At 40.3% G+C, this 11,494-nt stretch overlaps 1 long non-coding RNA gene across 1 annotated transcript; it reads left to right on the top strand.

The window, feature by feature from the left end:
• Window positions 1–1,003: 1,003 nt before the first annotated feature.
• On the top strand, window positions 1,004–3,156 carry LOC136426766 (uncharacterized). The gene is made up of 4 exons (XR_010754350.1): window positions 1,004–1,189; window positions 1,520–1,558; window positions 2,178–2,256; window positions 2,620–3,156. It is a non-coding gene; the product is annotated as an uncharacterized lncRNA (long non-coding RNA).
• The last annotated feature ends 8,338 nt before the right edge of the window (window positions 3,157–11,494 follow it).

The following is an 11,494-nucleotide window of genomic DNA, read 5'->3' on the forward strand; positions in this document are numbered from 1 at the left end:
CTAATTCCACATACACATATACAAACGCTACCCAAAACATAACCTTTTTGGTGAAGGTAGTCAGACGTGTCAGATGTCCATCTGACCTATTTGGGTTGAACAAAGCTTTAACACCGAGTTTTTGCTCCAGGGGGTAATGCGACTCAAAACTGAGATACTGGTCGGTGACGAAAGATGTCACTGATGAAAGATATCGGACATCACTGATGTGATATATCAAAGATGATATATCAAACATAGCAAAGATATGGGATACGTCAAAGATACCACTGATGAAAAAGATGTTAGATGGGCATCTGAAACGTCTGACATTTTCATATTCTAACCCAGCGATATAGATTGAATTAAAATATTACAGTTCGGCACGTTATTAGCAAAGCAAACGAGCAAACAAACATACATAATGCCATGCTTAGCAATCATAATGCTATGATCTGTTGCAAATCTTTCCGCAAATACATGTATACAGGATCGCATTCGGCAATACAATTAGCATGAGTGTAGCATAGTGAGATGGTGTACAGATAGTAATGTTTGAAAGCATAAAGGCTTTATTCATATCCACTGAAAGTAACACGTGTTTTTGAAACGTGCCAAGCGTTCACGAATAGTTCATTCATATTCTATGAGTGTTCATTCATGCTAGGAAACTCAATTACCAGCAGTCATTTCGATCTCCAAGGCTACAAATTAAGGTCTTTCCCCCTTACGCACGCACATATACAACCGCCCTTAGCAACGCTTCCGTATATGATGTCCACACTATAGTAACTATAGCGATAGACATAAATAATCAAGTTATCACCCTCGCACGCACATATACAACCGCCCTTAGCAACGCTTTTATATGTGATGTCCACATTATAGTAACCATGACGATGGACGCAAGTAATCAAGTAATCACATCGGTTGCTAGGGTTTGAGCTACGGAAGTTCATTATGAATATATATCAATGCATTTTGGAGTGATAAAAAAACCTAAGGTTACAGAGGTAAGCTGGGAATCAAGCAGTGAGGATGTACCTGGCGTTACTCTGCGTTTTGTCTGTTGCTTTTGCACAGAGCACAGCGGTTTCTACCCCTACCGGGCTTCCTCGACAAAACACAACGTTACCTGAAGCCAACGTGACGGTCTCGGGCTTCGTCTATACGACGCGTGCGGCAGCAGTTGGAGAGACAACGCCGACAGGTAAGATAATTCTACGCTACCCCTTACCCGTCCACATATCACGAATGTCTTACAGAAATTCTAGACGATGTCGAATGTTCGATTTCTTTACTTTTGGTAGATACAATATGTTCTTGACAAAAAAATGATCATTGTGATGAGAGCTCTAACGTAGATGTTTTGAGAAAAAGACAAGTTTGATTAAGAATATGTCCCAAAAAGTACTCATATTTAACGATGATCCTAGGTTGGATTTTACATATTTGTCATCATACGTGATAGCTATGCAAGCTAGGTATTACGTCTTTTCATTACAAATTAAGGTATCAATACGTCGATTATTTGTTCCAGATGTACCTACAAGTGGCCTGAGAGCAGGGGTCATTACTGGTATGTTTTTACAAAATCCCGTATCTTGTCGTTCGAAATCAATTCATGGGTGGCCAAATACTAAACGATGAAGCTTCGTTTAAGCCTCGAAACGATCGCAAACGAAACTGTCATGAAGATAACTTACGCAGGCAATTGAGCATAACGATTTCACTTTCAAGATTGCATGATAGGGTTACCTGGTGTTTGTTCTTCCCAATACTTTCGTATTGTACGTACAGCAATTATACAGTAATTATTGTACAGTATTATCTGTACAGTAATTCAATGACAGAGGATTCCGGGGTTCCGTATTCTAAAAACAAAAGGTGTTATAAAACCGAAACTGCGAAGATAAAACTTGGCAAATTTTGAGTGAAATAAAAATGAATAAAGGATCAAGTACGTATACGTGGATGAAGGCTAGACATCCAGGTAATAAGATACGGAAGGTAATAATCACTAAAAAAGCTGGATAGATTTTCCAAAATCTTTTCAGTGCATTGATTAACTGTGACCATGTGTAAAAGCCCAAGTAGTGTTATGTTTTCAAGAAAACGTAGCTCTTTCTAAAAAAAAAACAATTAAGGTTTTATATATAACAAATAACATTGTACTTGGCACATGTTCATTTTCTTAGGAATGGCAATGGGTGGTGTGGCAGCGATCATCACTGGTAGCATCGTTTGCATCTTCATGTGTGTGCAGGCAAAAAACAGGTTAAAAGACATTACTTACTTATTACGTCTTTTTAATCTATAACACAAATGTGTGTTTTGTTTAGAAAGATGAATAATGGGCTCGCTCCCTAAGAGCGTCGCCAAAAACAGATACAGAAGAAGAAATCATATTCATCGTACGGAATTCAATAATTTTATATTTTCTGTGACGCTTGCCAGAAAATTATAACTTAAGGTCTTTGGCAAATATGATTTTGATTCATAATCAATAAATCTTGGTCAATCAGTTTTTATGTATGTAAATCACGTGTTAAATACCATAGCAACTGATTGATGTACGAAATCATCTTCAAGGTTCTTGTATTGACGCACTATGTATCATATACATGTATGTACATTTAGTTCCAGACAAGTGTCGCCGAAGAGGTCGCAAGAGAACTTAGGAGAGCACATGGAAGATGTGTAAGCTTCAGGGTTCGGTGCTGGTTATAACTAGAAACTTCTCTGACGCTTGGTTGCAAACACGGTGGCGTAATGGTTCTAAATCTGTGCTGATACCGATTTTGTGTACAATCGGTCATAGTCAAATTTTTGGTTTCGTTACTAGAGAGAAACAGGAATCGTTTTTCGTTTATAGTATAAAGGAGGAGGCCCTGGTGTAAGCAATGTACGCTTTTTCCCTCCTCCGCACCTATATTCTTATTGTTATGGTATTGTGTCATTTCTCATTGTGCGAATAAATGAATAAACAATCAAACAAACAAACAAACAAACAAAATAAACATATTAGATTAGTACACTTGTTAACATGAGCACTTTATTGTCGGACTGTATTGGCTAAGAAGGAGCTGATGACATAGACCAACCAGTCAGAATGTGAGTGTTTGTAATTAACCCATAGCCTGATACGTTTGACAAATGCTATTCTGGAACCTTGATATGAGCTAATTGGTAAGAATAAAACATTTCCAACAGTTAAATAATCTCCAAGTGTTAAAGTTGCACGTATGTACGTATATGTATGTATGTGCATATGTAAATATCATTAAATGTCTGCAAAAATGTGAACATTTTACTTGCGTACTTGTGTATGGCTACTATGTATTTGTCTGCAAGCCGTGTGGGGTATTAAAAACCACGCATAAATGTACTACATCCGGGACAAAGTAAAGCAATGTGCTTTTGAATCATTTTTCGTTAGATGGTTTAACGATAACTTCATTTCCATCTATAAATGCAACTTATACCATGAAAAGAATAAAGTTTAAGTGTGTGTTGCTTTATTTTCTTCTGAAGGGGCTTTAGTGTTAAAGCAGGAACAGACAGTTGAAAAAATGATAGGGTTTTTTTGATTATTTTTTTCTCCCGTACAAAGTTTCGTTATACTTATGCCGGATACATGAGACGGAGTGTGTGAGATGAATGGGAAATGATATGGCGTCCTCTATCCCTTCGAGCAATGGAATAACCCTTAATTGGTGACAGCCTTTGCTTGTCATTAATACTGAAAGATCAATGAGAAATGTGAATGAATTTCGTTTAGGAAAAGGTTAATTGCTTATAGTGCTTAAAGTGAAATCTACAAAAGGAAGTATATATATTGCATACATCTATATATCGACTTCATAAACACGATCGATGCTAGTGCGATGGTGACTAGAGTATACACTGAGAGCGGACTTTGGGATATGCATCCAGTTTCGCGATATCTGTTGCGGGATCAGGCGGTATTTCGCGAGACACCATGAAATCCCGAAGAGATTCTGCGAAATCTCGCGAGACTGTGATGCAGATCCCGAAGTCTGTGAGCTATATGTAGATAGCTTGAGTAATGATTTGTAATTATCATGTGACCTAGACGTAAAGTAGGTCAGTTATCTCTACATACTTAACGAGTTCATCAGTTGCGTGGCTACTGTATCGGTGTGATCGTGACGACAGTGTTACATGTCGGCAAACCTGACAAAACACGTACCGGCTCGCAGTCTTTAGTTACCTATTATCGTCCTTTCGTTTCAACACAATCCTCCATCAACAACTGACATACACACACGCACGTAGGGCGTTATATCCCAGAAACGCTTTACGAAGGAGTTGTTGTTATGAACTCGAAGACGGCTCAACTGGATCGCTTTTTCCTCTGCAGTTGTGTCATGGCAACAGGACACTGGTGTGAAAATGGTGTGAAGGCTGCAGCGCAGGTGAAAGATGCCATTAGATTGATCTGTCGATGCGGTGGGTCTAAAATGCAGCTTACACGGCGTATCTGAGGGGTAACTGTGATATTTTCACTGGAAACGCAAATAGATGTCATCCCCAGCCATAGTTACCATCGAAGATACCCTCGTTTTCGACACACAGATTAGTGGACACAGGTAAACAGTACAAAAGGGTTGTATGCTCAAAACATGTGACATATATAACACTCATCGTGCTGGACAGACACACAGAAGGACGTGGCTTGGGATCAATCCTGGAGCACGATTTTTCAAAGATGATCACATTTACAGTTTTCACGCTGATGTGCGCGTTGTCCACGTCCAGTGCTCAGTCCTTTACCAAGCCCCCATCTCCGTCGACGCCGCTGATATCAAGCACTGTTTCCTTACCGAAGTTGCCGAGTACTACTTCAGCCGACCAACTGACAACCACAGCGCAGGATGGAACTACACCACGGGACGTGACAGCCGGAGCAAGTACTCCTGATATCAAGACCTCCACTTTCACAGGTCCACCCGGTACTGACAGTACCACGGAATACAACAGTCCTGCTGTACAAGGGTTGCAGACCTGGAAAATCGCCCTCATCGCAACCGGGGCAAGTCTGGGCGGAATACTCATCATTGGAGGAGTTGGATTCGGCATCTACAAAGCATGTGACAAACGTAAAAGGTGTGTATTCTGTATCATATATTTCATTTCTATACTGTCCTTTTCGTAGAAAATCTATCATGTCGATATTGCAATAATTGTCAAAATACATGTATTTCATGTGGGAAAGTCGGTCATGTCACAGCTTTAACGAGATGTTAAACCATTACAGTAACGGTTTTGTTCTGAAACGAATACGCATATTCCCTAGTATTGATTCAAATGATGTTGTAATTGCCCTGCAGCGCTCGCGTTGGTTCCCACCATGAGATGGAGTCACAGGAACAGCAAGGACAGAAGCTGTCCACGTCACCTTCAGGTCAATGAACCACCTGTCCAGACTGAACGAGGCGACAGCAAACAAACAAAGACAAACAGAGGACGCATGTATCATGTCCGTAACATTTAATGTGCCTGAACACTTTTTTTATGTCAATATGACAATGCTGTAAATCTTAGGTTTAGCTACTATCCTGTATCTTTAAAAGTTGTATTACACTAAGTAGTGACGTGTGATACGTATGAACTACTATCCGTGGGTGATTGACAGCAAGAGGCCACGGCTCAGCTGAGTACACTCACGCGTGCTAGTTTATAACAAATCAATCAGTGGGATTTTAATCAAAGAATCAAGTCCGATGATTAACGATATAGAAGAAGAAGAACTTTATTGCGCGACGATTGTAACAGGTAGGTCTAAATGAAACTTGCAGATATATGACAATTAGCTATTTCTAATATCTACCTATTCTAAAGAACTGATATATGAATAACAGTAGAGACAACCTATCTAATAGTGTACATGCTAATGCTCTAGAACAGTACGTTAGTAACGTTAACTGTATGCTGCGTAGGAATGTATGACATTGTCGCGGTTCTGCAAAGAGTTGTATACAAATAGGCCTACATTCTAAAAATGTGGTAATATCATATCAAAAGTCTCTGTTTTGTATCGGACTTACATATAATATGTATGTTGAGGGAGCATTGATTATTTGCATGTTATTGTAGCTGGATTGCTGCCACTATGTAGAATCAGACGTGGAAAAGAATGTACTAACTATACTAATGGGCTCGCTACAGAGGCGTTAGCAAAATAGTTCAAGTTCGCAACTACAAGGGTTAGTATGGGTACTATCAGATAGATGGATAGATAGATAGATTTAATGCAAAATTGATGTAAAAATTACATCCAAATGTCAATAGCATTTTCGACAAGGACAGGTGAACTATTCTATTCATGATTATGTAAAAGAATCTTAACTTCCTTTGTGTATCTATAGTTGTAGAAGAACTGACGAAAGTCCTTGTCCCTTTTTGTGTTAACGAGGTAATTCTTCTTTTATGTAAGGATTGGAGAACCATTTTATGCACCACTAGATATAAATAAACAAGTACATGTAACGTGAATCAAACTACTATATCGTGGAAGTTCTGAGTAAAGTTAGACATTAGTAAGTTCGATTCACCTTATGAACTGACAAGGTAAGGTTATAAGATGCATCTCCCTTAAAGTTTATCCTTGTCTGGCCGTTGGTCTTTACAAGGATAAAAAAGATCATCTAACTACTTGTAGACTAGTCACGTTGCGATCACGCTGAAATCAGAGGCAGCCGAAACTGTTCTAAACTGTACATGGTAAGTGTTGGTGATGTCGCCATGCCGAATTTGCCGAAATACTGTAAGTAAAATTGCTCGAAGAGCAACTGCATAAAAGTTTATCCAGTTGCTTGGGTAACTGTCTTTTTGCGTATCTTACTACCTGGATGTCTAATCTTCTCTAGTCTTGTTGGTTTAGTAATGTAATGTGTTTGTTATAATTACGACTCCACGAAGTAAAGTACATGTCTATATCATGTACTGCCACTAATGGAGATCTCTCAAATAAACAATAACCTTCACACTTCAATATCAATGTAGTAGTAGTCCACTGTTTTCTACTGCTGCAGTAGTTGAAACATCCTGCAGTTGCATTCAGTCTTTCTTCAGTCCCTTCCACTTTGTCCGATTCGCCGCGAGCTTCCTTAGCTCCCGTAAATTTCTTTCTTTCTGACTATATTAATGTTGATATAAGAAATTCTGTGTGTTGCTCAAATTTGCGGAAGGCCAAATGGAATGCGTCTCGAGGCCAGGCAAACGTGATTTCCTCATCAGTGTACAAACACACGTGTGATAGGCCGCGGTCGAACTTTAGCCTGGAAGCAAATGAACTGATAAGAGGTCCATTATTTTGATAATCGTAGTTGTATGTAATTCTTAAAATCATCGCCTGAGGCCTAGCGTTCGTGTCGTCAGGAATGTGTTTTGATATACATTGAATACTGCGGGTGACTTCCAAGCCACCAGATATCGTTTCAGTGCGTACGTGTCTGGTCATTGGTTGCCATAGGCGTTAGAGCCTGTTCACACTTGTGCGTATATTCCAGTGCGTGCGAGTTGCGCATCAACATTTTTTTGGTTTAAGTAAAGTTTGAGGGGAAGATGTTGTTTTTTTCACTTTGACCTACCGTTCGGCCTCAAACTTGACCTAAACCAAAAACATGTTAATACGCAACTTCTGCGGACTTGTATATTCGCATAAGTGTGACAGGGGCTTTAGAGCCCGTTCACACGTGTGCATATATTAAAGTGCGTATGAGTTACGTATTAACATTTCTTTGCTTTTGGTAAAGTTTGAGGTGTAAGAACTTATATTATCGGAAGAAGCCATTTTTCGGTTGGATAGCCAGACAGGACAACGGTGGATTCTCCGCAAAATTTACCTAGATCAAACAAGTTCTCCGCAAACTTTACCTGGACCAAAAATGTTGATACGCAATTCATGCGGACTTGAGTATACGCAAACGTGTAAACTGGCCCTTATTGGATGTAGGGGCTGCAGGAAAAGGTCGTACAACAACTGCCCCCGACTATTCCCAGAGTTTTCCTGGAACTCTGTTGACGCGGCGCGGCCATCGTTAGCCGGTCCCAGTCTCAAGGGGTCGGCTTAGCGGTGTTTTACCGTGCCCAGTCTGCTTTACTGAACCGTTTCTGATAGCCTTTCTACTTCGGCTGCCACCCTACTTCCGCCGTAATTTAATCCAAGGCCGTAAACCAACACCCCGAGCGGGCTAAGCTGTCTGGGCGGGCGGGTGTCACTCCCAGCGCCGTAGAGATATCGGGGAGCCCCCGAGGGTATGGTTTCCAGGCTAGGCGATCGTTGGCGCGCAGAGCTCGGGGATCCGCCGCGGGCACGTCTGTGTAGCGGTGCGCAGCTGCAAGTGGATCGGGGAGAGGCTGTCGCAGAGCCCGAGCATCCGCACAGCTCGGCCCGGGGAGTGGGCCTGGATGGACGAGCTGCTGGCCGCGCAGTGGACTCAGTACGGACTGCAGAGTAGCCTGGACTTCGGTGTTCCTCTCGACATAGACAGCGAGTGAAAAATGACTAAAATTGACGTTTCAAGCTAGATATGGTTTATAGGAAACATGTTCGATCACCGAATCAATATGAATTTTAAACTTCTCATTGAATCTCCATCGCAACCAATCAGGGATGTCGTAGAAACTTTTACAGGGACAGAGTTTCAATAGAGAGGAAGTCCCCATATTCACTATTTGGGAGGAATTAGCCGGGGGGATGAAAATAGAAAGAAAAGGATTTTCAAACTATATGCAGGAAACGACCACACAGTGGTCTCAGTACAAACTAGACGGTACTGACTTTCAATCGACATATAAAACTCCATCGCCAGCAGACTTTTAGAGTTTCAACAGAGAGGAAGTCCGCATATTCACTGTTTGTGCATTGGGGTGCCTAGGATATATGCCCACAGGACTCTAGTTACACTTTTGGCATACATTCTCTACTTTATAAAAATGCGATTCTGAGTTTTTTTTTCTAGCTGTATTCGGACAAAAATATGTATTGTGGGTTCCTGCGCCATAAAATGAAAGCCAAATGACCTGCATTCTGGTATGGTGGTAGCTTTGGCACTAGATATAGGGGGTGGGGATAATGTTGAAAAGTCCATTTAGCATGGGGTTATCTTGATTCTTTTACTGGGGTTCGAATTCTAAAAAAAAAGTTTCCATTTCCTGGGATGATTTTGGTATAGTCTATTTGTGAATATCGGCGTTTTCTTTTTTCACAACCAGAAAATGCTCACCTGCTGACGTTTCATCGGTGTCTGTCAGACACTTCGGAAGTCTGTTTATGGGTAGAAGTAACTTTAGGATGGTCCTTTTCTGCAAAAGGCTGATGTGAAAGAGTCCACTTTGCATGGGCATGGGCAGGGGGATGGAGTGAATATGCTATATTTGCTCGCAAATGTGATTTTTATAAGTTTTTCGGATTATATCATATGAATAAAAAATGAATCAGTTTTAAACCAAAGAACACTGAAAAACAATATTACAAAGGAAGCATATTGGGCGCCTGTTAATTTTTTTAGAACAACATTGAAAAATAGGTACATACATGTACAAGTCCAGACACGGAATTTGGCGTAGTCAATTTTCATACAGTTAGGGTCATTTATGGGGCAGCGTTTATAATGTATTTGCTAACAGATGTTGCTTTCCTTACACTGGCAGTTGAGGATAACATATTGTTAGCTTGAAACATGCATGTGCTAACTTTGCTAGAATGTCGACCTTTCTACTGTTATAGTATTTGAAATATTGTAGTTAAATCCCTCAACCCCTTCCCCACAAGTGTAACAGTCCGCGCATGCGTACTGAGCCATGCTTTGTCTGGATGAGGAGACCATGCCCAAATAGACGAGTTTGATTGTACTCTGCGTGTCTGTGCAATCCATTGTCATCCCTGTGTTCAGAGCAAGGACCTCCTTGTTCAGAGTAAGTGGGAACCGAGGCTGATTGACATCTAACTGTCATGTTTGGGGCATTAAGAAAGAAGCGGACACACGATTTGGAACGGCAACTGCAAGTTTATTCAGCTATGAAAGGAATAAATGATACTTTCTACAATATACTAGAGAAAAAAAGCACACAATAAAACGTGTGACTTTGATAATATGAAATAAAACATGCAAATTGTTTTGGTTGCGTCGTCACCAAATTCATCCTTAGAGGTTCACTAACTCCACAAATGCTAGCATTACTTTAAAATTTGTGTTATATATTGTAAGCATTGACTGTGTATGATCTGTTACGTAGTTCATGTGAATCTATTGTTTAAAGTGGTTTTATGGTGAAATATGGAAGATATATAAAGATACTGATAGGCTGTTTTATTAACCCATCAACTGACAAATGTTAACAAAGCGGTGACTGCTATCTTTATATGATATCGGTTAATTATATTGCTTTATTGTTTCCATTATGCCGAGCTATTATCGGTTGGTGGTATACGTGGACGTCGATTAAGATATATGATTAACTTAGAATAACAAATATTAAAAGTAAATATCTTAGATATCCGTAATCCTTATCAGGTGTAAACTACGAGCTTCTCAACCATTAAACTACATAGGTCTTGGCTGTTTTTAATTTAAAAAGCGTATTTTCTCCCAATACGTTAGATTCCTTGTCATTGTGTTGGAGAACGCGCTTTGTTTCGAACAAGACGCGAATGTCGGAACTACCTATGACGTCAGGATGGCTACGATGAAGGTTATGACCAGCAATGACGTCATGGATGCTATGGTGATGGTTATGACTATCTATGACGTCAGGATGGCTACGGTGATGGCTACGCTTATGCATGATGTCAGGATAGCTATGGTGATGATTGTGTTTAGTTATGATGTCACGATGGGTAGGAATGGTTGAAAAGCAGGTATGCCTGAGAGCTACGAATGGGCAACACGGTGACGTAGTGTCAGGCTATTGTCGTCATGGAGTAACCGTGCCGCCGACTAGTTATTCATATCGAGATTATATAGTAAGATAATGATAACATAAAGATTTTAGTATGATTTATCGACAAATGTCGTGTAATCGGTTGGTTCGTAAATCAAAAGAAGATTTCGCCAGGGCTTCCACGAAAATGTATATCTACCATCCTAAGCACAATGCTGGGCCTCGCACGTAATTGTAGTTTCTTTTTTCATGTTCACCTTCGCTAAGAAGGTGTTGTCTTAGCTGTTGTGTGTTTGTATCGGTGTTTATTGTTAAACAGTGAAACTCGAGTAGCTATAGAAAGATTGTCGTAATATTTGTGAATTAGGTCTTGACCAATATAAGAATATTACCTTTTGTGTCCCTTGGCAGCTTTTTTTGCTGAGAAATTTATCCCGTTTATAATCTTCCCTGTTCTCCTGCACGTCCAATAACAGTGTTTGAGTCATTTTCGCAAGGTGTATTACATACTTACAGCCCCCCCCCCGGTATTTCAGTGCCCAACATTGTGGCGCAGTTGCCGTTATGCCCACCGAAGTTAATGTCCACTTTCTTCCGGTGGTGG

The sequence above is a fragment of the Branchiostoma lanceolatum genome, chromosome 2 (genome assembly GCF_035083965.1).
Source record: "Branchiostoma lanceolatum isolate klBraLanc5 chromosome 2, klBraLanc5.hap2, whole genome shotgun sequence".
In the NCBI taxonomy this organism is placed as follows: domain Eukaryota; kingdom Metazoa; phylum Chordata; class Leptocardii; order Amphioxiformes; family Branchiostomatidae; genus Branchiostoma; species Branchiostoma lanceolatum.